Source organism: Thermobia domestica, chromosome 5 (assembly GCF_964235325.1).
Source record: "Thermobia domestica chromosome 5, izTheDome1.hap1.1, whole genome shotgun sequence".
NCBI lineage: Eukaryota > Metazoa > Arthropoda > Insecta > Zygentoma > Lepismatidae > Thermobia > Thermobia domestica.
Window position 1 is genome coordinate 163,059,001 of NC_137458.1, and position 25,651 is coordinate 163,084,651.

The 25,651-nt window shown below is 36.5% G+C and overlaps 1 protein-coding gene across 6 annotated transcripts in view; it reads right to left on the reverse strand.

Annotated features, from left to right (window-relative positions):
- LOC145686228 (cyclin-dependent kinase-like 4) overlaps positions 1 to 25,042 on the reverse strand; it is a 188,722-nt gene extending 163,680 nt beyond the window's left edge. For 2 of the 6 annotated variants that reach the window (XM_081759305.1, XM_081759306.1), the window contains exon 1: positions 24,668 to 25,036. The gene's annotated coding sequence lies outside the window, so the exon portion shown is untranslated. Of the gene's footprint in view, positions 1 to 24,667 lie in introns of all 6 variants that reach the window. The other 4 variants (XM_081759307.1, XM_081759308.1, XM_081759302.1 and 1 more) reach the window with 3 other exon arrangements.
- Positions 25,043 to 25,651: the final 609 nt, after the last annotated feature.

Sequence of the window (25,651 nt, forward strand, 5' to 3'; positions counted from 1 at the left end):
AAAAGAAAATATTTGGAAAATAAGGAAAACATACTAACAAATTGAACACTAGTTATCCCACTGAATTAAACCGATAAACAGAAAATAAACTTTCTTTACTGAAAGTAGCAGAAAACTGTGGTTTTAGTGTAGGTAGAAACGAATTCAAAATGCGATGCGTCAAATTTTAAAATATCTACAAGGCTCATGTTAAAAGAAAAGGCCGATAATTTTCAAGTTGGTATGTCCTAGTATTCTTTGCTTGCAATAGACATAGAATCGACCGAGTGGAGTTGCTTACGTGCAAGTAGCAATAATGTGAAATGACTATAATCCCGCTAAATGTGAAATGAGGTATGTCATACGATTTCCGAATGCCAAAGGACAGAAAGCAGCTGACATCCATCGTGAATTGTGTGCCATTTACGGATCACAGTAACGGGTGAAGAAAAGTCATGCAATAGTGCAGATTTTCGGAAAGGGCTTTCAAATGTTCATGACGATAATTGTAACGGAAGGTCTAGTGTTCAAATGAACGATCATTTGGAACGCGCTAACGAAAAAGTGTGGTTCAATCGACGGTTCTCAAGAACTAAACTTACCAAAGAATTTCCAGAAGTGTCTGCGAAAACTGGAATTGTGACTAACAAGCTGGGTTATCACAAATTGTGTTCGAGGTGGGTGGCAAAAATATTGACGCTCACAAAGAGCAAGAAATGACAGTTACACGTGATCTTTGGGCGCAATGAGGGAACGATGGGGATGACCTCTTTTTTCACATAGTGACGGCGGATAAAATCTGGATATTGTACGCCACTGAAGAGTCGACACATCAATTAATGCAATGCTGACACTTTGGTACTCCTAAAGTGAATAAATATGTATTGGCAATAAAAAAAAAATAACAGCAGATGTGTATTGTTAAACACTGAATAATTTGCGATATGCCTTCAAAAATCTGTGGAGAGGAATGCTACGCTCTGGAATTATTCTGATCCATGACAAAGCCCGTCCACACACTGTTGCTCGTGCTGATGAAACAATTCAAAGATCCCGATAGGAAATGTTCAATCATCCCCCTTACAGCTCCGACCGTACTTCCAGAGATTGCTTTCCTCACTTCAAAAAATTGCTTACATTAGAGCTTTTCGTGAGCAGTGAAGTGCTCAAGACATGTTCTGGACTGGTTACACTCTCAGGCGACAGATTTTTACACAGAAGGTATACTGAAGTTTGTGCCACGCTACCACAAATGGTGTTTCATGGTGCCTACGTCAAAAAATTGTAAACGTATGTACTTATATATCAATCACAATAAATTCCTTCTCCTATCATTTTTTTTTTTGTATTTTTTTAAGGATCAGCTCATGTTTTGACATGTGGCTCGTAAACAATATAATTACATAGCGAGCTTCTTCATCATATCACTGGCGTCGTTAGTTTTTTAAATCTGGGGGTCGGATGAATCAAAATCAAAATCATCTTTCAGATAGAAGTTATATATATACAAAATAGTATAGTTTCTTTAAATAGTTTTATTTGACTAAAATCTGGGGGGACCCCTCGATAAAAACGCCCGTGATCACATTATCAATAATAACATTTAAGAAAAGTGTTATTAACAAAAGGGTCATTCCACCTCAAATCGACCAATTTTCAAAGGTCTTTCCGATGACCATCATGGATTTTCATGAAAAGTTGTACACATAAGCTGAGTAGTATCAAGAGATAAAATACCAAGTTTAAAAGCATTCCTGTAAGTAAAAGCAAAGTTATAATAAGATATGCATCACAGTGCGTAGCCCCAATATTTGCCGAAATGAAAAAAAAAAAAAAAAATGTTACCCGCGGAACGTTTTCAGAATCTCACAACTTTCTGATTTATGAATGACATCAAAGTGAAATTTACAGGATTTGCAGAACTAAACACAAAGTTTTTACTAACAGCAGCAGAATGATTTTCCAGCAACATTTTTGGCTGATATATTCATTTCAAAGCGAAAGAAAAAAAAAAAAAAGAAATAGTAAAATGTTACAAAGTTCAGCATTTTTTTTTTTTATGAGAAGAGAGTGGGTGAGGAGAACCTCTACCAGTCCTTGTATACACCTCCTTTCCGACTTTCAAACAGGGTAATAACAAAACTGTAAGCCACTTATTTTTGTTGTAATTTAACATTGAAAATGCGAAAAAAAAAACAAAAACAACGAAAAATACACAAGTTGGCAACACTGTAGCACAATTCTGATAGCTCGTACGAACTTCTGTACTTGCATACATGAAGAACAAACATATCATCTTGTAAATGTCACATAAATTACATCTTGTTACTGCAAGGTATGTAGGAGTTATGAATCTGTAAAACGTAACTAATTGATTTACATCTCGAACAGTAACGTAATGCACCAATCGTCGTGGCGCACTTGGGAGCGCGTTGCATTGGCATTCGGGAGGTCGCCGCGGGTTTATGTCTCGCGGCCGACTGTCCTGACTGATGTTTTCCAGGGCTTTCCTCAGTTCTACCAGACTTATGCCGGGATGGTACTTAGCATATAGACCCTGGCCGATACCATCCGAAATCCTTCCGTTCGTTATATATCTAGTGTACAATGGCGTCTGAGATGTACCTGGTGTCTATTAACAAATAAATAAATTAATTAAGAAGTCGACAACTGACGAAATGTATAAACAAAACTGTGAATATTTGTAATGTACAGGGTGGGCCAAAAGTCAGGCGACAGTCCTGTAACAGAAAAGTCTGTTGGGCTAAAGGTCCACGTTGGTCATAGATGATGAGTGGAGGTGGGGGGACCTAAAAACACACGTGACCACCATTAACCGTTGATGAATTATGGCCTGTTTTATCGTTGCAAATTCCAGTGACTGGACAATGGTACTGATGACCCAGGAATGTATTGAGATCATCCTGATGTGTGGAAATCGCAGTTCGCGTGTGGTGGCTGTGGCGTTTAATGCGCTACACCCCGAAAGGGAGCCCATATCCCACAATAATGTGGCCAAACTCATTAGCAGATTCTGGGAGACTTGTTCTGTGGACGACAGACATCATAGAGGTCGTCCGGAAACGTCTACAGGTCAGGAAACCACAGTTGCTGTCCTCGGATTCTTCAGTATAAGCCCTAATGCAGCACACGGCGTTAATCCCAGGAATGTGGAGTTTGTCAAACACCCATTCGGAGGATACTTTCCACTAACAAGTGGCACCCATACAAGATCCAACTTCACCAGCATCTCACAGAGGACGATCCAGACTGTCGGGTGCAGTTTGCAGAATGGACATCACAACTGGCAGCCAATCCAGATTTTCTCTTGACCGTGCTGTTCTCCGACGGGGTGGTTGAACTGAGGTGGAATGACTCAAAAACATGACTACGAAATAAATTCTATTATTATTCATATTACTGTAACTGATACGAATTTTTTAATATAAAAGCTCATGAATGTTTGTAAATAGCATCCTCTATACGTTTCCGTAGAATGCGTGTCACTAGTTCAGTTAGATGTTTATTGTTAGCTATCTAACCTGGTATATATTTTTTTCTTTGCTTATTTCTAGGTAGTTATCTATTACTTTCATTTGCCTGTACCGTACGAATAGTGGAGTTAGCGTGACAACTAAAATCATGTAGGTTGAACGCTAATACGAACAACTAGAGATCAATACCGACAGGAATCACTCTACGAGGACAAGCCGCAAAAAGAGAATTCTTTAAGATAGTCCCTATGCATGCTACGTTTCATAATGGCATAACCTTTATTAACTTTTTTTTTTTACGACACTGTCTCTTGAGGTTTAGCCTGAGTGATGAGTATTGTTTTATTACACCTCTTTTTTTTTACTTCTTTTTATAACTGTTTATTTCTATATGCCCTAATAATCGTGTGAAGTTGCCCGCCCCTCCCCCCCAAAAAAACCCTTGTCGATTGCGCAGCATTCCTATGAAGAATATACATACACCCAAATTCTAGATTACCAACATCAAGATATGAAGGAGTATGGTTTGCCAAAACTCCTTTATACGAGGGTCACCCCAAAAATAAAGGAACGTTTTATTGTGAAACGCAAGCAACAAATAATGTGTTCAAAAGATTTATGGCCCAGAAACTACGTAACTTTCCTCTAATTTTCAACATACGAAACAATTTCTTTCTATACCGTCATTTGACTCTGTTGCTGCTAATGTATTCAAAGCGTGTTTGAACTCGCCAGTAGTAGGAGAGAGCTTCGGAGCTGAGTTTTTCAATATCGGGAGTACGATCACCCTCTTCATGTTCTTGTAGGCGAAATAGCAATGTATGACTAGTACTGCAACCTATAACTCCTAAGGAAGGTTCTGCACTCTTATCTGTAAAGTTGAGAAGTGCAAGCTAAATCAGCAGCAACGATATTTTTTTACTTTTCCTTATAAGAAACGGATGATTTCAAAGTAAAGTATGCATATTTTGTGTATTAATGATAAGGAAGAGTGAAAAACTCAAAATGAGGAGAAATACAATTTCCGATACATCATCATCAGAAGATGATTTAGGAGTTGAACTTCGTGATGACAACAGTGATGATGACATACCATATGTTGAACAAAATGACAAGTGTCTCTTGTGTGATTATTATGAACGAGATAATGAATTGTGGTACCGTTGTAACACATGTGCAGTGTGGGTTAACGCTGAGTGTAGTGGTTATGATTCTGCAAGTGATTTTTGCGTGTGATTTTTGTTTTCGAAATCGTAAATAATTCCATTAAAACTAAAGAGAAAGTGTTTTAGAAAGTGAAAATATCAAAATATTATAAAAAATATCAAAATATTACGACAAAATCAAAAGTTATGTGTTAATAAGAAAGTTTATCGTGATTGCCATTCCGAAGAGGTATTGGGAATATCGATCAATGCAGTATGTTTGGCTTTCATATAATATCTAAAAGACTATATAGACTGTATGCGTACTGCGTTTTCTGTACTTAAAGTAGATAGGTCAGTGCTATGTTAACATCTTTAGTTCAATAAATTTTTGCATATATCAGTGAGAGACAATCTTTAATTTCTACGTGATCGCCATTGTCCCCGCCTTCTCTATACTTTTCTCAGTCAGTGAAAAGAAAAAAAAACACACACACACACAGTTCGTTAAAAACATAACCTACTTCGCGGTTAGAGGTAATGATTCATAATAGTAGCGATTGAAGATCTGATGGAAGACTTTGCAGTTAAAAAAAATAAGAAGAAAAAAAGCTTTTCAAATAGGTTGTAGTCTAAAAGTATTGAGCTTTTTCCACACGACATGGAGTTAGTACTCTGGATCTCAGAGTATATGAATTGCAGTGGGACACACTTAACGTCATTTGACAACAGTTGAAGCCAGTAGACGTGCAAAAGTGGTAGAATTCTATAGTATTCGCACCGAGTCGTGAAGCTTGATCTAGATCTACCGATTTCACTACCCAATAGAACGCGAGGATGTGTTCCGGTCGTCAAACCCCACCCGTCAAATTTTGTCAGTTCGTCTCTCGCGCTACACGGAAGTCATCTCCCGAGAGTACAGTGTTGTCGGATTGTCGTCAAGCTCCGTTCTGTTAATTTGTTGTTGTTGTTGTTGTGTTATATATTCGTGTTATTGTTACCGTTTTAGAATAATTGTTACACTGGTTGTTGTTGTGCAGTGTTATTATTGGTAATTTTTAAATGTTTTTTTTTTTAATTATTGATAATTCTTAATTTAAAAAAAAAACACTCATTTATTGTGTCTTCAAAGTTTGGCAACATTGTTGGTGAATTTCAACTGTTTGACGTTTACCGAAGTGTGCGCTAGGGAAGCGGCTCCACGAATTATACCGAAGTTTTCCGAGTATCGGAGCTCAAGCAAAATATTTCTATGATTGGTTTAGAGCCCAAGCTTCACGACTCGGCGCGAGTACTATAATAATAAGCAGACTTAAAATACTACGGTTTGGGTACAAAACCTCGCGGCCAGAACATCGCAGCGATAACCTCGCGGACCAAAACCTCGCCTGGCCAAAACCTCGCGGCGTTCAAAATCTCGCCGGGCCGAAACTTCGCCTGGCCAAAACCTCGATGACCAAAACTTCGCGGGCCAAAACCTCATCTTGCCAAAACCTAGCCAGGCCAAAACCTCATCTTGCCAAAACCTCGCGTCCCAAAATCTCGTCATACCCAAAATCTCGCCTGGACAAAACCTCGAGGTCCTGATCTCGGGACACGGAATCTCGCCTGGTCCAAACTACGCGGGATTTAATCTCGCCTGGGAAGAAATGTCAGTATAAAACGTCGTCACGACGATTTCTTCGATATAGAATGCTCTATATATTGCTATATGTATATATTTTGTAAAACACATAATTACATTAAAATAATGAGAAGAAAATTCTAACGCTTGCATTGAAAATCTATCCTGTATAAAAATGAAAATGACTATGTTTGTGACATCATTCTTGAGCCACCGACCGATCTCGATAAAATTTTCAATATAGATGAGGTTCGGGGCTGGAATGTATTTTATAATTTTACTTTGACGGCACAACGAAGGGGAGGGGATATATTTAAAAATAAATAAAACTTAATAACTCTTAAACCACGAGACCAATCTCGATCTAATTTCCCACACAGGTCAGGTTAGAGCCTGAGATGGTTTTTATCATTTCACTTTGACGGGAAGGGGGAGACATAGAAATACATAAAAATGAAAGTGGCTGCGTTTGTGACTTAATAACTCTTAAACCACTCGACTGGTCTCGATCAAATTTTCAACACATATGGGGTTTGAGCTTTGGATTGTTTTTATTTCACTTTGACGGTGACCTTAGGAAATTCTAACAAAATCGAATAATATTTATGAAAGTATGAAATAATATCTGAGTTTTTACGTTCGTCGATTATGTCTTGTAGGTTAAAGGAGACGTATATGATCAGGATGAAGGAAATGATAGAATGAAGAAAGTGAGAGGAAACGGGAATACCCCGAGAAAGACCGCGTTCACGATATTTTTTTATCTTCTTCTTCTTCTTCTTATAATAATAATAATAATAATAATAATAATAATAATAATAATAATAATAATAATAATAATTATTATTATTATTATTATTATTATTATTATTATTATTATTATTATTATTATTATTATTATTATTATTATTATTATTATTTGTAATATGGAATTGCACATTAAGAAACTCATTAGGTAAATTTTAAGGAAAGGTTTCATTCTGCAAAGTTTTGGCCAAGCGAGATTTTAGTTCGAGATGTTTTTGGACGGCGAGATTTTGACCAGACGAGATTTTGGCCCACGAGGTTATGGGCGGCGAGATTTTGGCCATGCGAAATTTTGGGCGGTGAGGTTTTGGCCTGGCGAGATTTTTGCCCGCGAGGTTTTGGCCAGGCGGGGTTTTGGCCCGTATCCCAAATGCTACGCCGTAAAGTGAGTGAACTTCCTACAAAACTGCACTACATTTTAACGTTTCATTTTGATAAAGGGGAAAATGCTGAGCAGACTCGGAGAAAAATTCGTGATGTTTATGGGCAAGATACGTTCCCAAAAGATGGTTCAGTAGCTTTTGTTCTGGAAATCTTGATATCCAAAGTACTCCTTGCAGTGGTCGACAAATCACAACAAAAATGGAAGATGTTCTGGCAAAAGAGAGCAACACTAGCATGGAAGCAGCTGTAACGTCATCAATGTGTTCGATTCCTGGCGGGAGCTTACGTGGTTCGGATTCCATGTTAATCAGTAGGTCTACATCTCATAGCCTCGCTGCTCAAAGGGACGTTAAACTCAAAATCAACTCAAAAACACGAAAACATTTTCTTTCTTGTTAAACGTACATGACTCTTATGCGTCATAATAAAATGTGGAATTATTTATATATAAATAGTTGCAAGGATTGAAATATAAATGGCGACGAAAAGAAACATAGTGAACATAGAAACGACAGATGGCAGCATTTCTACGCATGCAAATGTCAGAAAATTCTTTCAATCACAAAATTATTTTCATGAAAGATTACATAAAATACAATACGTTGTTCGTTGCTTGGTACTCGCATAATTACCAAATATACCGCGTAAAGCTTTGCTCATTGTACGCAATAAAATCTAATTCATTTTTTATGTCAGTCACCAGATATTTATGGTGTCCTCTGAAAGGAAATACACACTTAAAATGATAGTATTTTCATATCTACTGAATCTGATACTTGAGGTGACTAATTAGTTTGCTACCTGATTGTTGCTTTAAGCAAATGGAACATTTCACTGACCACTGACCAATAATACAGTTATTAATATTAGATCTGAATGTCCTTTGTTCACCATGCTGGCTGGGATGTTACTTGCAACATATCGTATATGTAGAAAAATCACCCTGGCGCTGTTCCAAGTTCCTTCGTCCGTTCTTGCAGTCCTGTAACACTACCGCGGTGTTAATTTTCACACCGTTCATCTGCCAAATCGGTAATACCAAGACTGTGTTGCCTGGAAGCCTGGCCTGTGTTAAAATTGAGTAGTTTTAACATCAATTTTGACTGTTTAAATTGACATAAAGAAGAAATATTTAAGTGGGCTGATGACTGTACAGCCTAGTTGTTTTTTTATTTTATTTTTTTTTAACTTGACTATTAACATGTTGCTGCTACGTGCACGTGTCGCTAAGTGTTTTGACAAGTACGCATTTCCATGACGCAGTTAAATTAACTTTCATTAAATGATCATCGTGGACAAATCTCATATTGTGGCTTGCTCCTCACCCAAACATTTCTTCCCAACTAGATTAGCAACATTAACAGCGGTAGTTGTCACGCATTGTTTTATGCACGAAGCGAAGATGACGTGTTTGTTGCCAAGATGACCCTGATCAATGGCACCCACACAAATTTATCTTTGTCGCTCACTTATTCAAAATTTCATGATGATGTCTTTTCTTCTTCTAGTAATAAAATCATATTTTCAATGATCAAGTATTATTGTTGCCATTTTTCATCTAGTTCATATCTTCAAATCTTTCTGTACCATCATAACTTATTAAATATTCTGTATTTAACACAGTATTATATGCAAGTGTACGGATTGGAGATTTCCACAGAGATACAAATTTCAGATTTTACTTTAAGAAGTAAACATAAAACAAGAGTTCGCCGAAGTTGAAAGAAAAATATCACTGAAGGGACGGATAAATGAAGGGAGATAGCAAACAGGTTAAGGCCACTTGTGAAAAGAATGATCACACGAGAGGAGTTTAGAGCGAATCTAGAAAAGTACATAAAATAATGTGTTTTAAAAAAATGTAAATATACGATCTGAGTTTGAATGTAATATCCCTCTTTAATAATATGCTTTTTTAATTTGGATAACTAGCTTAGGGTTGTAAAAGGATTCATCATGAAACTGGAAAAAGAAGTTAACGCGCGCATAATCTCTTTCTCATTCACCAGACTGCTTTATTTTTAACTTACACTTTAATGTCAAAAGAGAGACAAATAATTGAGGACCATATATGGTAAGTGGTAGATGTGGCCATGGCCGGTTCTACCATATGTACAACACCCGTGTATTTATTTGTATGGGGTGGCAAATTTTGAGAGGCAACAAAATGTCATAACTATATTATTTCAAATAAATATTTTTGTTGGGAACACAATTCATGATGATGGTAGTTAAATTTACTAAGCAACTATCTATTTGAATACTATATTCATGAATCATGTTTAGATTGCACTAGTTTAAGGTCATATCGACAGTGATAAAGCAAATGGTCAAACAATTTCCAGCAAGAATTGCTTGATTGTTGTCAAATACAAAAACTCAATTCTCGAATAGCAGCGAACACCTGTTCTATTTAGTTAGTAATCACAGTTTTGATATGAAAACTACTCTTTGTCACAAACAAATTCCTTATCACTGAAAGTGGAAACTTTTTTTTAAAAGTTTTTACACAGATGGAGAAATAAAATCAAGAAATAAAGATAAAAGAGCTGGTTGTACTGGAATTTCAAACTTAAGCTCAATATTGAACTCTATATATAAAAAAAGGTTGCCATTTTTCCCTTGCAGGTGTGTTTCCTTTACCTTTCACTAACATTAATATTTAAAGACAAAAAACAGACACAACGAGATTGTATAAGAAGTGTTTAGCCTTTCTGAGTGCAAGTGCACTTTCCCTCCCCTTCGTTGTTCATGATAGGTTACCATACTTAAAATAGTAGCTTTTAAGATTCGTTATTTCTGGAAAAAGGGGACGGAAATTGCCTAGGGGGGGGCTGAATGTGGCTGATCATTCTGAATCTGTTGGCTTGCTGAAACCGTGGTCTATTTTGAAACAGGGTTTAGTCGGACTTGTGAGCTCTCAGGTTCACCAAAGAGGTTGGGCCTCACTAACGATGTCTCCCTACAGATAGAATCCACGATACCTGCCCACCGACATATGCTTTAGTTTACTAATAGTATTGAGAAGCATGTAGAATGTTGCCTGATGCTCTACTCTTTATCAAAGGACAGGCTTTCCCAAAGGATTCCTCTTTCCAAACTTTTCTACAAATCTCAAAGAGGTTCACGCTAGCTCAGACTCGCATTCACTCGAGCTCTCGCTCGCTATCTTCGACGAGGCTTGCGCTAGCTTGATATCACACCCATTTACCTTATTGGACTTGTACTCGCTACAAGCTCGGGCTCACCATCGTCATTAGACTTCGCACTCGCTCGGATTCAGGCTCTGGGTCGCTATCCACTTATAGCTGTGATGTTCATACTTGATCATACTCAATTACTGAACTCGAAGCCGGACTCGTGAGTTTGGACATCAGTGACGTTAGACGGCGGCAAGAGGGTGACCGCCCCGCGTGATTATGCCTGCCTCCAGAGATATTGTATTATAATGTAGGTCAATAACATAAAATTATTTTTTTGGTATTAAAAAATAGCTTCCCCCAAATTTTCTCTGTTCCTTGCTCGAGAAATGAAAGATGGCGTCATTAGTGTTGGACATCTCTGTAGAAATTAGTGGTGGGAACAAAAACCGGTTTTTCGATTTTCAAGAAAACCGAAATAGTTTTTTGAAGATTTCCAAAAAACAGTTTTTCACCGATCTGGTTATCGGTTTTCTCCAGATCCGGTTCGGTTTTTCACCGGGTCCGGTTCGATTTTTCTTCAAAACCGGTTACCGTTATTTCCAAAATTGGTTCTATTTCTGACTAGAATAGTGTTTCGTTCTTCTTCGGAAACCGATTCCGTTTTGACACAAATAGTTTTATGTGTTTTCGAAAAGTTTTCACCGAAACCAGTTTCTATGAAAACCGAAGAACCGTTTCGAAGAAAACCAAAACCGGTTTTTATAGAAAACCGAAACCGGTCACGGTGTAAAAACAGAATTGACGGTTTTCAGATTTCGGTTTTTGTAGAAACCGGTTTTGCCCATCCCTAGTAGAAATCAGCCCTGACCAAGTAAGGTGATTGTGATGACGCATTGTCATGTAGCCTATTCGTCCTATATCTGTTGTTAGTTTTCGTTTTGTGATGAATGCCTTCATACAATTTGGTCAAATGACTGCAAAATGTTTCATTTAGAGTTATAGTATTTCCAAGACGGAATTTGATAAACATTGGTTATTTGCAGTACCAAAAACAGCCAACAAGTTTGCGTGATACAAGGTGCATCCAGAAACTAACTTTCCCACGCGTGCCATTGCTACGAAAACGTATGTTGCGCAAATGTACTGTGTGCACGTGAGAGAGTACGGTCCTAACATGGCACATGCGCCAGCGGAACTTCCCTAGTTTTCTCAGTAGCGTCGTGGCAGTGGTTCCTGTTCCAGCTTCCGCCGTGTGTAAAGTGCGAGCAGTGGTAAAGTTTTTGAATGCACAGGGCATAACGCCGAATGAAATCCATCGTCAGCTGTATCGTTGCAAAAATTATCCATGCTGACCCTATGCGCCCTGCTTTGTAGTCTGAAGTCAGTTACTTCAGCACCCATCTGGCACACAAGTTCTTGAACAGGCTCTCCGTGGCAATGGTGTGCAATAAGGAGCGGGAAGTCTGCGGGAACTGACCGCTAAGTTCCGTTATTGTGAAACGACGATTCTGCATGATGAGTTCCCGAACAAGGTCCACAAGGTCGTGTGTGATGACGGTTGGCCCCCCACTGCGCTCCTCATAATGCACATTTTGACGTCCTGCTGCACATTGGTTACATCAGCAACGTACCATCTGCTTGCTCATGACGTTAGGCTCATAGACCTGGCACAGCTGAAGATGGATTTTAATCGGTGCTATGCCATGTGCATTCAAAAACTTTATTCCTGCTCGCACTTCACACGTGGCGGGAGCTGGAATAGGAACGTCTATCTTCAACCACTGCCACGACGCTACTGAACGTCCATCTTCAACACTAGGGAAGTTCCACTGGCGCATGTGCCATGCTAGGACCTTACTCTCTGACATGCACACAGTCGCTTTCGCGCAGCATAGGTTTCCTAGCCATGGGACATGTGGGAAACTTACTTTCTGGATGCGCCTCGTAGTTTCTGAATTTTTTTTCAGCTGTGGAGAGACTGCATTGAAAATTGTTTCACTTCACTTTCGGATCATAGTACTCACGTCTTGTTTCCAGTTACTAAGTAAACTGGAAACGTTTCTGACTACTCACTAAACTATAAACTTTCATTTGAAATCTCGACATGATTTAGATTTTGAAATACTGTGATCAACTTTTGTAAAAACGTGTGGACACTATTCTCACCATCAAGTATCAACAGTCAAACTTGGACCACTAGTTTCTAAATGACAACTTTTTTTCGCTATCTCAGAGAGTTTCAATTACTTGTGGACTTAAATAAATAAAATTACTATTAAAAAATCACAAATTAAGAAAAATTTAATGATGAGAAATCCTCCACACATTGAGTTTGTTAACATTTGAAGACGTATAAACAGTACAAAGTTTTTCAAACATTTAACTCATAGTTCGTATCATATGAAACTCTCCTCGGTGCTAAAAATAAATGTTAAATCATAATCACAATGTTAAGTCAACCTTTTCTACAAAATGTAAGAGAATTCATTTGTTTTGGTACCAGTAACATCTTAATGCAGAGAATATATTTCGATCAGGAAAATATGCACTGAAAGGAATGATGTGTAACATCTATATATGTTTATAGATCAAATTATAAGAATATAGTTCATTAAAATGATTAATTAAAACAAAAGCAACTTATAATTAAATCGGTTGTTGTTAAAGGAGAATATGCGAAACACATTACTTTGCATACGCCATGGATATAACGCATTAAACCATGTCTTTTACTATAGCAGGCTCTCGAGCACAAAAGGATTTAGGATTTAGATTTCTGGGCTTTCGGCATCTAAGGCCATTTAGCCCATCACTTTTGAGGGATGACGTCCCTCGGCCAGCACACTATCCGGGGAAAGGGAAGGAAGAAAGGATTGGAGAAGCAAGGAAGCGGCCTGGGACCTATAACTGAGTTACCACCCCAGTATTTGCCTGGTGTGAATTAGGAAAAACCAGGAAAACCTCATTCGACCGAGTGCCCCCACCGCTAATCAAACTCGGGAGCGCTCCGCGAGGCCACTCTCTAGCACAAAAGATATGTAAGAAAGTCGTCAAAATAGATGTAGGATTGTATAACGGCGATGGCGGATCCGTATGGATCATCACGCACCGTGGAACATCAATGAAGGTAATCGGACTTCTTGTGACGCAAACATAGAATGTGGGTAAGAGAGACTTCAATATTTAAGGAAATATCGCATCTCATCGATATGCAAAAGGAAATTCATCATCCTAAACAAGAACTTCCGAAAATAAGACATGACAACTAATTGATGAAAATCAATATTTATTAAATTTTCTGTCTGCTGAAATAAGATACCATAAGATTTTACGACTATTTTGACAACAGGTTATTCTTACATAAGCCACGTACGATAAGAACATACGATGATGACTATACAGAATAATCATGCATATAGAAGTAAATAATATACTCAAAAATTGTACGCTTTCTCAAAGCGTAGCAATCATAAAACATTTGACGAAGGACACAACATCAAGCATCCGGAATACTTTCCAATTGCAAACAATATAATTAGGCCTATCTCACATTCCATAGAATATGTAACAGAATACCAACGAAGAATACAGTTGTAACATTCTAGTTAAGGCGAACAACTGCTGGCCGTTGTCGTTACGTACTTCAGTATCGCAATACTTATATCGTTGGATAATTTTAGCCTCACAATGTAAAAGTATTTCTACATATACATGTATAATAAGCAGTTATAGCAGGGTCAACAAGAGATGGTCTCTGACGTTTCTTACCTCATGCGGAGGGACAATGCAGCCCCTACTTTACTGCTAGTGTTACCAACCACGGTCACCCTGTCTTGACACCATTAAGTTGCCACTATAGATGCAGCGAAAAAAGTCTTAACACGTGAGTAGTAGCAACATCGCTGCGAGCTGTCAGAGACCTTCTTTAGCTGGCTTTCCTATAACTTCCTCTAATTTCAGCATTTAGTTTGGTGACATTATGATAGGATAAATGGTATGAAAAGTTGGAGCCTAAGCTCTGATGTGCCCTAGGCTCGGATTTATATGTATGTTTTTTTTTTTCAAACATTACAAGCCCAAAACAAAGTTTATTATCTCAATTAAGAGCCTGCAAGTGTAAATTACAAATTTTATTTCACATAAAAAGACATATTTTCTGAAAAAAGTTATGTAAATAAATATTTTGGACATTTTTGTAGTAAATACATAATTTTAATAATTTTCCGTTATTTTATTCTAAATTTCACAACAAATTGGTATTTTCTTTCTGTCGAAAGAAATTAACATCGGGAAAAGAGTAGGCTACATAATGACCCTGCTGATATACCCCTGCATATGGAAAACAATTCCGAGCTTCTAAATTTTCTTACCAAATATACGAACTTAAGTCCTCCAGATGAGTCAACCCTTCGGAAACGCTATCTATCTAAGAGCTATAAAGAAACATTAATACACATTAGATCCGTATATGAAAACCAAAAAAAAAAAAAAAAAAAAATGGGTGAGCATTGATGCAACTAGTGATTGTGTCAGTGTGAGAAAAGTGGGAAATGTTATAGTAGGTGTATTGAAAAATGATGAAATAATATCCAAACAACATTTCTTGCTAGTTCCTAGAAAACTTTCAGTTACGAATCACGCGACAACTACCAGGCTGTTCAATGAATCTTTGCACATTTTGTAGCTGAATGATGTGAAATATGACGATGTTTTGTTTTTTCTGACTGTTGGTGCTCCTTATATGAGGAAAGCTGGTGAAGCTCTTTCAGTATGCTACTCTAATATTATTCACATGATATATGTCGTCAATTGTGTGAGAACTTCTGAATCCTTTATCCTAAAGGGGACAAGTTAGTGTCAAATGGGATTATTTTTTCGTAAAATCCGAACTATAATTCAACTTTTCAAAGAAAGAAATCCCGATCTTTCACTTCCTCCAACATTCGTAGTCACGCAGAGGGGTACCTGACTTAATGCAATACTATATTATGCGCAGATTTTGTAGCATTTATATCTGTAGTAACTAAACTAAACGCAGACGATGCATCAATAATTGAAATTGTTCAAAATGAACCTAGGTAGTAAGGGACAGTGGCTTGAAATGTGACTTCGTATTTCATATGCCAATTTCGTTTCTTGACTCAAACAAGCTTGGACAACTTGGAAAAGACATTAGTTATTCACTGCAACGCCCTTGGAATTCCGACATCTGATGAATAGAAGCTATTGGTATCAGTATTTATTTTTCATATGTTGGGGGTTTCTCTATGCTTTTCCTTGTTATTTTTTGTCAAATATTTTTTTTTTTTAATTTTTAGCAAAGATTTTTTTCATTTTTAGCACATAAAAAATAAATATTTTAAAGTTTTTAGCACATAAAAATCCGGGCCCTACTTAGAACTTAAATAAATCACATTAAAAGTAAAGGACGTGTAATAACAATAACCTGACATAATTTCTCGTTGTATGTGAACAGTTGTATGTAAAATTCCTCCACTGTTTTCAAATCAAAACTACCATTTTACATCGAGATTTTGAAGCAAGCTTTTGTGTGTAAAAGAAGCTATGTAATACATCTATAAACATAGGTTTTTAGCCCTGCATATTGAACCCTAATTTTAATTCTAGTGCCAAATCATAATACTTTTCTGGTAATATTGCAGAATAAAGTGAAAATTAGTTTAATATCAACAAATGTAAAGTTTAAAATATCGAAAGAAAATGTTAACAGAATAATAGAATTAAATAAATCCCACAACAAGAGATGGAATATTCAAAGGAGATATCATGACTCAATAAGTTAAAGTTTCACCGTCTGTAACAGTTATCAAAATGGTCTGTTACATAATGTGTTATTTGAAATACATTTCGACACACCACCGCTTCTGTGACAAAGATCAGTACGAGAGAAAAATGCTTTCATTCTCCCCCTCCCCGCAAAACGGAAGGATAGGTATATTAGATTAATGGTTCTCTCTTATTCTGTCTTCTAATCCACTAAACTTGCTGAGACATGTTTATATTTGTTTGAGATCCAAACTCTCCAAATGCTACTCTTAAATAACTTTTCCAAACGTTGAGATTTGTAGAAATCGGTTTTTCGCGCTCGCAACCATAAATGTTAGGTAAATGGAGTAGAACCTAACTTGAAGGGGAACACTCGAACAGATATTTAACAGAAAGTCATACTGCATCTACTTTTGTAATGAGGTATATTTTATGTAGCATTAAGCATAAAATTATCTACTTTTGTGTCATTGAAACAAGACAATTCTGTAAGTTTTTAGTGGCACATAAATATGGATAAAACCTACAAAATATTCACCTAAAATAATTGAGTCTAAACAAACAAAAATCAAATAATGAACATTTCTTATTTATTAAGATGTAATTAAAAATGTGCATTATTCGTGAGCATCCTTGTCTCTGTAAGATTATCAATAATAACAAATGTTTCCGAGGTGTTGTTTATTCTGATAAGAGTGTCAAGAATGTAACGTACAAGTATCAAGTTTATCCTGATACGGTGGCTGAATGGTAGATCGCTTACCTCTGATGTATGGGGTCCGTAATTCAATCCCCAGCTAAGTAAGTTTGTGGTAGACAACATAGTGTTCGTGGGTTTTCCGAAGGGATACTCCGGTTTCCTCCCAAATTCTCATTCTACTAATTCTCTCATCATTATTCCCTATAATCGTGAGACGTTAGAGTGAAAGATTTCATTTCATTTTTTCTCAAGTAGCTTCCCATTTACCTCACAATTTTTCGTAAACTCCTCGCCGTAAACTTAGTTAGGGTCTACAAGCATTCTATGCTGTAGTCGTTCCCTTCAAGTTTTATATGCCAGAGACGCCCATGGGTCCATCATACAGTTTCCAAAAGAAAATAATTTAAAGTGCTGCTGCTGCTCTTTCATCTGAATGAACTATATTTCCTTGAAATGAACCGTAAGTGTAATCTGAGACCTGATTCCGTAGCAGTTTGTATGAAAGCAACGCAAGAATTTCGTTGAAGTTTGCAATAGTCAGCATTGCAATTATAACTACTTATTGCATTGCTTGCATAATATTGCGATGTGTAAATTTTGCGAAGATCGTTACAGAATATGGCCCTGGGCCCTACTTCAGTGAAACTTTAACAGTGGTCCTAAAAGTAATAAAATGTTTAAAGTCTATGAGAGACATATTTCATATTTTCTATAGGGCTCAACTAAAGGGCAATTATTATTATTATTATTATTATTATTATTATTATTATTATTATTATTATTATTATTATTATTATTATTATTATTATTATTATTTACGGGAGCCCAAATATTAATACTTGCCCTTTCAGAAAAAGTTCCAAGTTACGGCGCTAGGTGCAAGTAATATGGAAATTATAATTTATGCATGTATGTAGTGACCAAACCGAAATGAGAAATTGGTTCCATTCCAATGCAATAGTATACAAATTTATCGTCAAAGTAAAATGATAAAACATATCTCGACCCAAGTGTTAACTAAGTTCAAAAATTCATTTCAAACAGTTTTGTTCCGAAGCCGTTTACTTATAATATCGATTTCATTCTTATTTAAACACATTGATCGCCATGTGTATCACAGGTGATACACACGGCGTCTTCCTCCTTCGATCATGAAATAAGCGAGAATAAAGTGCAATAATTTATATTTTAATATTTTATTATAACGTACTTTTTACACATGAATTCGGAGATGATTGATTTATCTCTCGTTTGATATATATATTCATATATAACCATAATATCGTTTTGGTTTATTGGTCACTTTGAAATAGAGGCGCGTTTGATTTCCTTACAATAATGTTTTCCCTTAATTGGCTGGCTTTGTTATACTACCTACGTGCGAGAAAAGTTTCATCTACTTCCGCGGTTGTTAGGGGTCCTCCTATTTGGATGTTTTTAAAAAAGTAATTTTTTAAAAAGAGCACTTTAATTATTTGGACTCTTGGGAGAGAAGGTGGAGTGTTCTAGAACTTTTGTTCTTTTAGTTGAGCCATGTATTACACTAGCATAAAATAATAAATTCAGCCCTTTTTGTTTCAATTTGGAACTATTTTTCAGCTCACTCCAGAACTAGGACTGTGACAACACTGCCAAGAACCCACAAACAACTCAGGACCTTAAGGATAACATTACCGCTGCTACGGCAGCAAATTTATATGCGCTCAAGAACAAATCTTACTGAAGAAGTTAACAAGAAAACTGATTGCTTGCCGCAGTTTCGAAGAATGTAAACTTTTAAATTTTTCGTAGGAAAATAACTCGATTCGAATAACAGAGGAATTTTTCTTCTCCCGTTAGGTCCCCTAAAAACTAAAAATATTCGCTTTTGATGATTTTCTGTGGGTTAGTCCCAGAAGGCCAGAAACATGCCAAATTCCATCATTGTAGTCCTACTGGAAGTATCTAATAATTATGGATTGAAAAAGATGTTCCATTTAAATAACATGGGGATGATATTTCAGTTCCACAAAAAATAAATAAATAAATAAATAAATAAAAATAAAATAAAGTAGTTTTTTTTTTTTTAAATTTTGGTGATTTAGGCTATTTAGATAATGCTTTCAAAAATCTACAAGCATACTGATTTTCAGGTTTTTATTCGAATTACCTCAAACATGGGATTTTATGTTCAAAAAAACACTCATTAAAATAACATTGTTTTACCTCCTGAAAAGGTAATACATAGGCCTATATACTTTTGACAATTTTCCTGTTGGTTTCTCTCCTAAGGCTATAAGTAAGGCAAATTTCAACCTTCACGTAAACCAGAAGTACCTGTGATTTTACGTCAGTGAGTCACTCAGTTTGTGTAGCTTTATACGTTATTGATTACGTTTCTTCCACGTCAGAGAAAATTGTATTCAAATTTATCAAGTTACTCTGAAGATACTGTAAAACAAAATCTTGAGGTGGGGAAGCAGTACGTGAGTTCAAACTCAGATCAAGTTGCATTTTTATATAGAGTTTGATTTTACTCTTGCTGTTAACGTAAAAACACTGACGTAATAAATAAATTTATTTGATCAGAAAAAACTTTTTTTACTACTTCGGTAGTTTTGTTAATGGTTACTTGTCGCTTCAAAAGCTTTTTAACCATTTTGTATATTTTCTTCAGTAGTGTTAACATGATTTCTTAGAGCCTCATATTTTTCTTGAAGCTTTCAGAAATATAACAATTGCTAAAGAGAATTCCTGTTAAGTAGGACAATTTACAATGGAAATCAATCAAAACAATTAAGTATTTACTAAAATAATTGATTTACAATAACTGCTCCTATACTCGGGATATATTTTTATTAATTCTAGTCATCATATTTATAGGCATTATCTTTTAAATTATTGGAGATTGAGAACTAACATACACTATGTGATCAAAAGTATCCGGACACCTGGCTGAAAATGACATACAAGTTCGTGGCGCCCTCCATCGGTACTGCTGGAATTCAATATGGTGTTGGCTCACTCTTAGCCTTGGTAACAGCTTCCACTCTTGCAGGCATAGTTTCAATCGGGTGCTTGAAGGTTTCTTGGGGAATGACAGCCCATTCTTCACGGAGTACTGAACTGAGGAGAGGTATCGATGCAGGTCGGTGAGGCCTGGCACGAAGTCGGCGTTCCAAAACATCCCAAAGATGTTCTATAGGATTCAAGTCAGGACTCTGTGCAGGCCAGTCCATTACAAGGATGATATTTTCGTGTAACCATTCCATCACAGGCTGTGCAGTATGAACAGGTGCTCGATCGTGTTTAAAGATGTAATCGCCATCCCTGAATTTCTCTTTAACAGTGGGAAGCAAGAAGGTGCTTAAAACATCAATGTAGGTCTGCGCTGTGAGAGTGCCACGCAAAACAACAAGGGGTGCAAGACCTCCAAATTTTACTGTTGGCACTACACACGCTGACAGATGACGTTCACCGGGCATTCGCCATACCCACACCCTGCCATCGGATCGCCACATTGTATACCGTGATTCGTCACTCCACACGTTTTTCCACTGTTCAATCGTCCAATGTTTACGCTCCTTACACCAAGCGAGGTGTCGTTTGGCATTTACCTAAGTGGTGTGAGGCTTATGAGCAGCCGCTCGACCATGAAATCCAAGTTTTCTCACCTCACAACTGTCATAGTACTTGGAGTGGATCCTGATGCAGTTTGGAATTCCTATGTGATGATCTGGATAGATGTCTGCCTATTACACTTTGCGACCCTCTTCAACTGTCGGCGGTCTCTGTCAATCAACAGACGAGGTCGGCTTGTATGCTTTTCTGCTGTACGTGTCCCTTCACGCTTCTACTTCACTATCACATCAGACACAGTGGACCTAGGGATGTTTAGGAGTGTGGAAATCTCGCGTACAGACTTCTGACACAAGTGACACCCAATCACCTGGCCACGGTCGAAGTCCGTGAGTTCCGCAAAGCGCGCCATTCTGCTTTCTCACGATGTCTAATGACTACTGAGGTCGCTGATAATGAGTACCTGGCAGTAGGTGGCAGCACAATGCACCTATGAAAAACGTATGTTTTGGGGGTGTCCAGATACTTTTGATCACATAGTGTATATTTACTATACATCGTAAATTTATATACATAAGACCATTGTCGTTCCAGATTTAATTAAATTCCGTAGGAACAACATAAATATTCAAAAATGAGAATATTAATTTCAAACATGAAAGAACACTTTAGAATTGTTCAGACGTTTGGTAGGTGTGTAGATAAAAAGGGCCCATGAATTTTCGGTTAAAAGGATGTAGACAGATAAGGGGGTGAAAAATGCCCTTACACGGATTGCTGTAATATTTGTACCAAAGGTACCTAGTATTCAAAGTCAACTTTTGCCAGAAAATCAAACTCAAATTTCTTCAAATTTCGAAGTAATTGTGGAAAAATCGATAATAAAAGATTTTTCATATCTCGGAAACGACATGAGTTACGAGGGTGAAACAAAATAAGTATATATAGGTACTTTGCTCAAAGGGTCTTACTGGAAACAAGAAAGAATGTATTTCACCCTTCAAATTTGTAGCAAAAAACGAATCGAAAATATTCGAATTCAAATTTTTTTGTTTTTTGTTTGAGAGACCACCTTCTATTTTCCGCCATAGATGTAGGACTAACCCACCTATAATCAGTAGTAAAAGTTTTTCTGAAAAGGTAAGGGGACGCATTACGTCACTCCGTCCCCCGTGCCTATCTTTGCTCACTATTATTTTGTAGGAAGTGGAGGGACGCTATAAATATTTTTGGAAGCGAGGGAACGACGTATCCCTACGTTCCCCTAACTTTAACTCTGCCTATAATATATTTTGACCATGGTTTGAATCCTTCGGTGCAACTTGGTGTAAAATGAGGGAAACCAAAGTCGCTATGCTGTATTTGACTGCAAGATAGGCAACCCACATTACGCCATAATTTTTGGCCGACACGAGTATTGTCAGAAGTCAAAGATGGTCCAGTTTGAGTTTCTGACTTGTCATGAATTGGTCTACACGGCAGTATAACTCTCACAATCGTGCCTACTCCAGAAACCGCGTGAGCGCTAGTGCTACCGATTTTTGGTCTGCCTTAGTAGGATACCAATATTTTAAACTGTAATTCACAGAAAGCAATTTCTGAAAGAAGTATGATTATGAGAGTTATATTGCCATGTAGAGTCAATCACGACGAGTCAGAAACTCAAAATCGACTATCTTTGACTTCTGACAATACTCGTATCGGCCAAAAATGTTGGCGTAAATTGGGTTGCGTACTTTGTAGGCAAAATACAACTTTCCTATTTGGTTTTCCTTGTTTTACACAAAGTTGCACCGAAGGTATCAATCCATGGTCAAAATATATTATAGGTGAGTTACCTGCTTCTATGGTGGAAAATAGAAGGTGGTCACTCAAAGATAAAGCAAAAAAGATTTGAATTCGAACATTTTCGATGTTTTTTTCACTTGAAATTTGAAGGGCGAAATACACTGCTCCCTGTAAGACCATTCGAGCAAGGTATATTCTTATTTTGTTTCACCCTCGTAACTCAAGTCGCTTCCTAGATATGAAAGAAATTGATTTTCGAATTTTCAACAACTTTGAAATTCGAAAGAATTTGATCTTTTGGTCAAAGTTATCTTCGGATATGAGGTACCTTTAGTATAAATATCACAGCAATCAATTTAAGAACACTTTCCACTCTCTTATCCGGCTATACACTTGTTCACAATGTGTTCCCGAGGTTACAAGCATTTTCAGAAAATTTCAAACCGTGGAAACGTCAAAAAAAAAAAAAAAAAAAAAAAACGCAAAAATTTACGATTGAATTTTTCGGTATGGAGGGTAGGGTAGATAAAAGGATCCACGGTTTTTAGGTTCAAATTTCATCCTGAAGTTTCAAGTATTATTTTCATAAAAATTCAGAGCTTAATAATAATAATAATAATAATAATAATAATAAATGAAATGAAATTTTTGAGTTTTACGTCGCACGGTTATGTCGGTTAGGCTAAAGGAGACGGTGATGATGAGAAATGAATGAAATGGAGGAACGAAGAAAGTGGGAGGAAACGGGAGAACCCCGAGAAAACCCACGCACAATAATAATAGTAATAATAATAATAATAATAATAATAATAATAATAATAATAATAATAAATAATTATCCAATGTTAAGGAAGGATTACTATATATGGGTGGGGTAAACAAAAGACCTTGTGGTTTCTTGTTTTAATTTGATCACAGTCTGTTGCTGATGTCCCAAACCACGTTTTCATAAACTTTCAGATCGTTGAAACGTCGAAAAGTTGTCCAACTTCCGATGAAATTTACCGTCTATGGGCAGGATAGATTTGATCACAATGTTTTTTCTGATGTTCCAATTAGTGGCTTCAGAAAAAATCAGAGCATACTCAAATTAATATTATATAGATCCCTGTGCAAAAGAGAGTTATTTCAGCTCTTAATTTTCTCAGAGGATGCAACGAGAGTTGAAGGGGACTAAGCTAAGCACCCTCTTCTGGTACAACAGCAATTGACACTATATGCTCTGAAATATAAATTAAATTTGTTCAATTTTGATTTACTTTCTTACATTTTTAGCTTAATTTAGTAGCAGCTAGATCTTGATTTTTACCGTAATTAAGTTTGCCACATCTTATGTTTTTACCATAAGTTCTACGTTTTTCTGGTAAGATTTATTATGTGAAACGATACATGGATATCACATATCCCTAAAATCTTCCACTTTTCTATTTAAAAAATCTGGCAAGCCTACTCATAATGTTTAAACGTTTAAGCATATTTGTATACTTGTAATTAAAAAGTACGGTATGTTACGAATATCTATGACAAATATTAAAAACTAACCATTATTTCATGACTTAAATATAAGTAAAATTAGACATACTTTCACACTTCACATTTCCAGACACTGTTTTATTCGTAAATCAGTGCAAGGCCTTTCCGAAATTTGCAAGATACGGCAGAATTTTTACTTCAGTAGTACAACCAATTCATATTTACATTATATTTTAATAATGTAATATAATTAGTAATGAAGATGGCATACATTCGCAACAATTAATTTTTCTGTAAATTCGACGATTGTAATTAATCGTTCCTAGTGTTGTTTACAATCAAAAATAAGTTCACTTTTACCAAACAAAGTTAACACGATGAAAAATATTTAAGGCCAAGAGCAAATTAATTAAGAAGTATAGATTCATCAAGGATCCACTACTTGCTTTAAAACTGGACAAAGTTACATAGTCTTGTTGTATTAGAAGTACACAAATGTAGCTAGTATTTTTTTTTCACCTAAACTGTTCCGAAGATGAGCAGACAATTATACATGAAATGCCTAAAGTACGCTTTTTGATTTAGTTCGGCTACAACTCAGGTTTAGCTTGTATTACATCTACACCGTATACATAGTCACGGCGAACTCCTTAACATACAATAGCTACACTGATGTTGACCGTTTCATTGAAAGGAAATATTTTGACCGGACAGTGAGCAATTCATCGAGTTTCACAACCATAACAGTACATAAAGTAATAAGTTAATATTGCCCCGTAACTTACCTTCTCATAATTCCTAATCCACACAACAACAGTCCTTAAGCGCGTCAACCATGGATTTTCACACATCATGTTAAACTTCCAGTTGTTGAATTGACCACAGCACAGACAACTTCCGCTTCCTATATTTTTTAGACTTGGCATACATACTGACTAACAACGTAACAGGAGTTGACAAAGTCTCTTAGTTTGGTGTTTAGTTAATTGGAAATAATAGTGTAGAGACATGAGGAAACAACGTGACGATTCTGTAACTGTAGCACCGACCAACGAATAATGTTTTCTTGACTGACTACCAGCAGCAAATGACGAAGTTCGTTTGGAATAAGCGAGGGATATTGATTAAACGCACCTGCCTTTTCCCCGTCGCTCCTTTTGGTCACGCGAAAGAATAGATAGGTTTCGACAGCGATTTTCCATCATTGAAGTTATCCACTTTTTTTCCCCCTTGTTACATTATGATGAAATAAATATATGTTGCAATTTCCTTATAGTGCCTTTGACCTATTTGTCGTTCTAATATAATATTCTTGATTGGAATTATATAAATTAGTAAGTAAAAGACTTAATCAAATAAAGTATCACTATGGTTATTAGTCTTCTTTCTCACTGTCTTTTGGGCAGAGCTACTGTCAGTTATCCGATAACGGTGTTAGTTTTATTTCGGTAACACATTGTTATACCAGTTTCACAGTTTGTATCTTTAAAGACTGTGGCTCATATCGCATTAACTTACTCTTAGTTTTTGTAGATATTTCCTCAACAAACTGAGACTTTATTTAAAGATTTCATCTGTTTATTCAATTTGCTTTTCCCGTTTGTCCGACCACTTTCTGTCTCCATTGGTCAAATATTGTAATCAATTTTTCACCTACTTCTGCCGTTTCGATTAGTTTAAATTTTGCGTGATTTCTTATCAATATTTCACCAATTGCGATCCAGTCTTTATACGCTAATCACGTAAAAATTAAATTATCTGAATGCAAA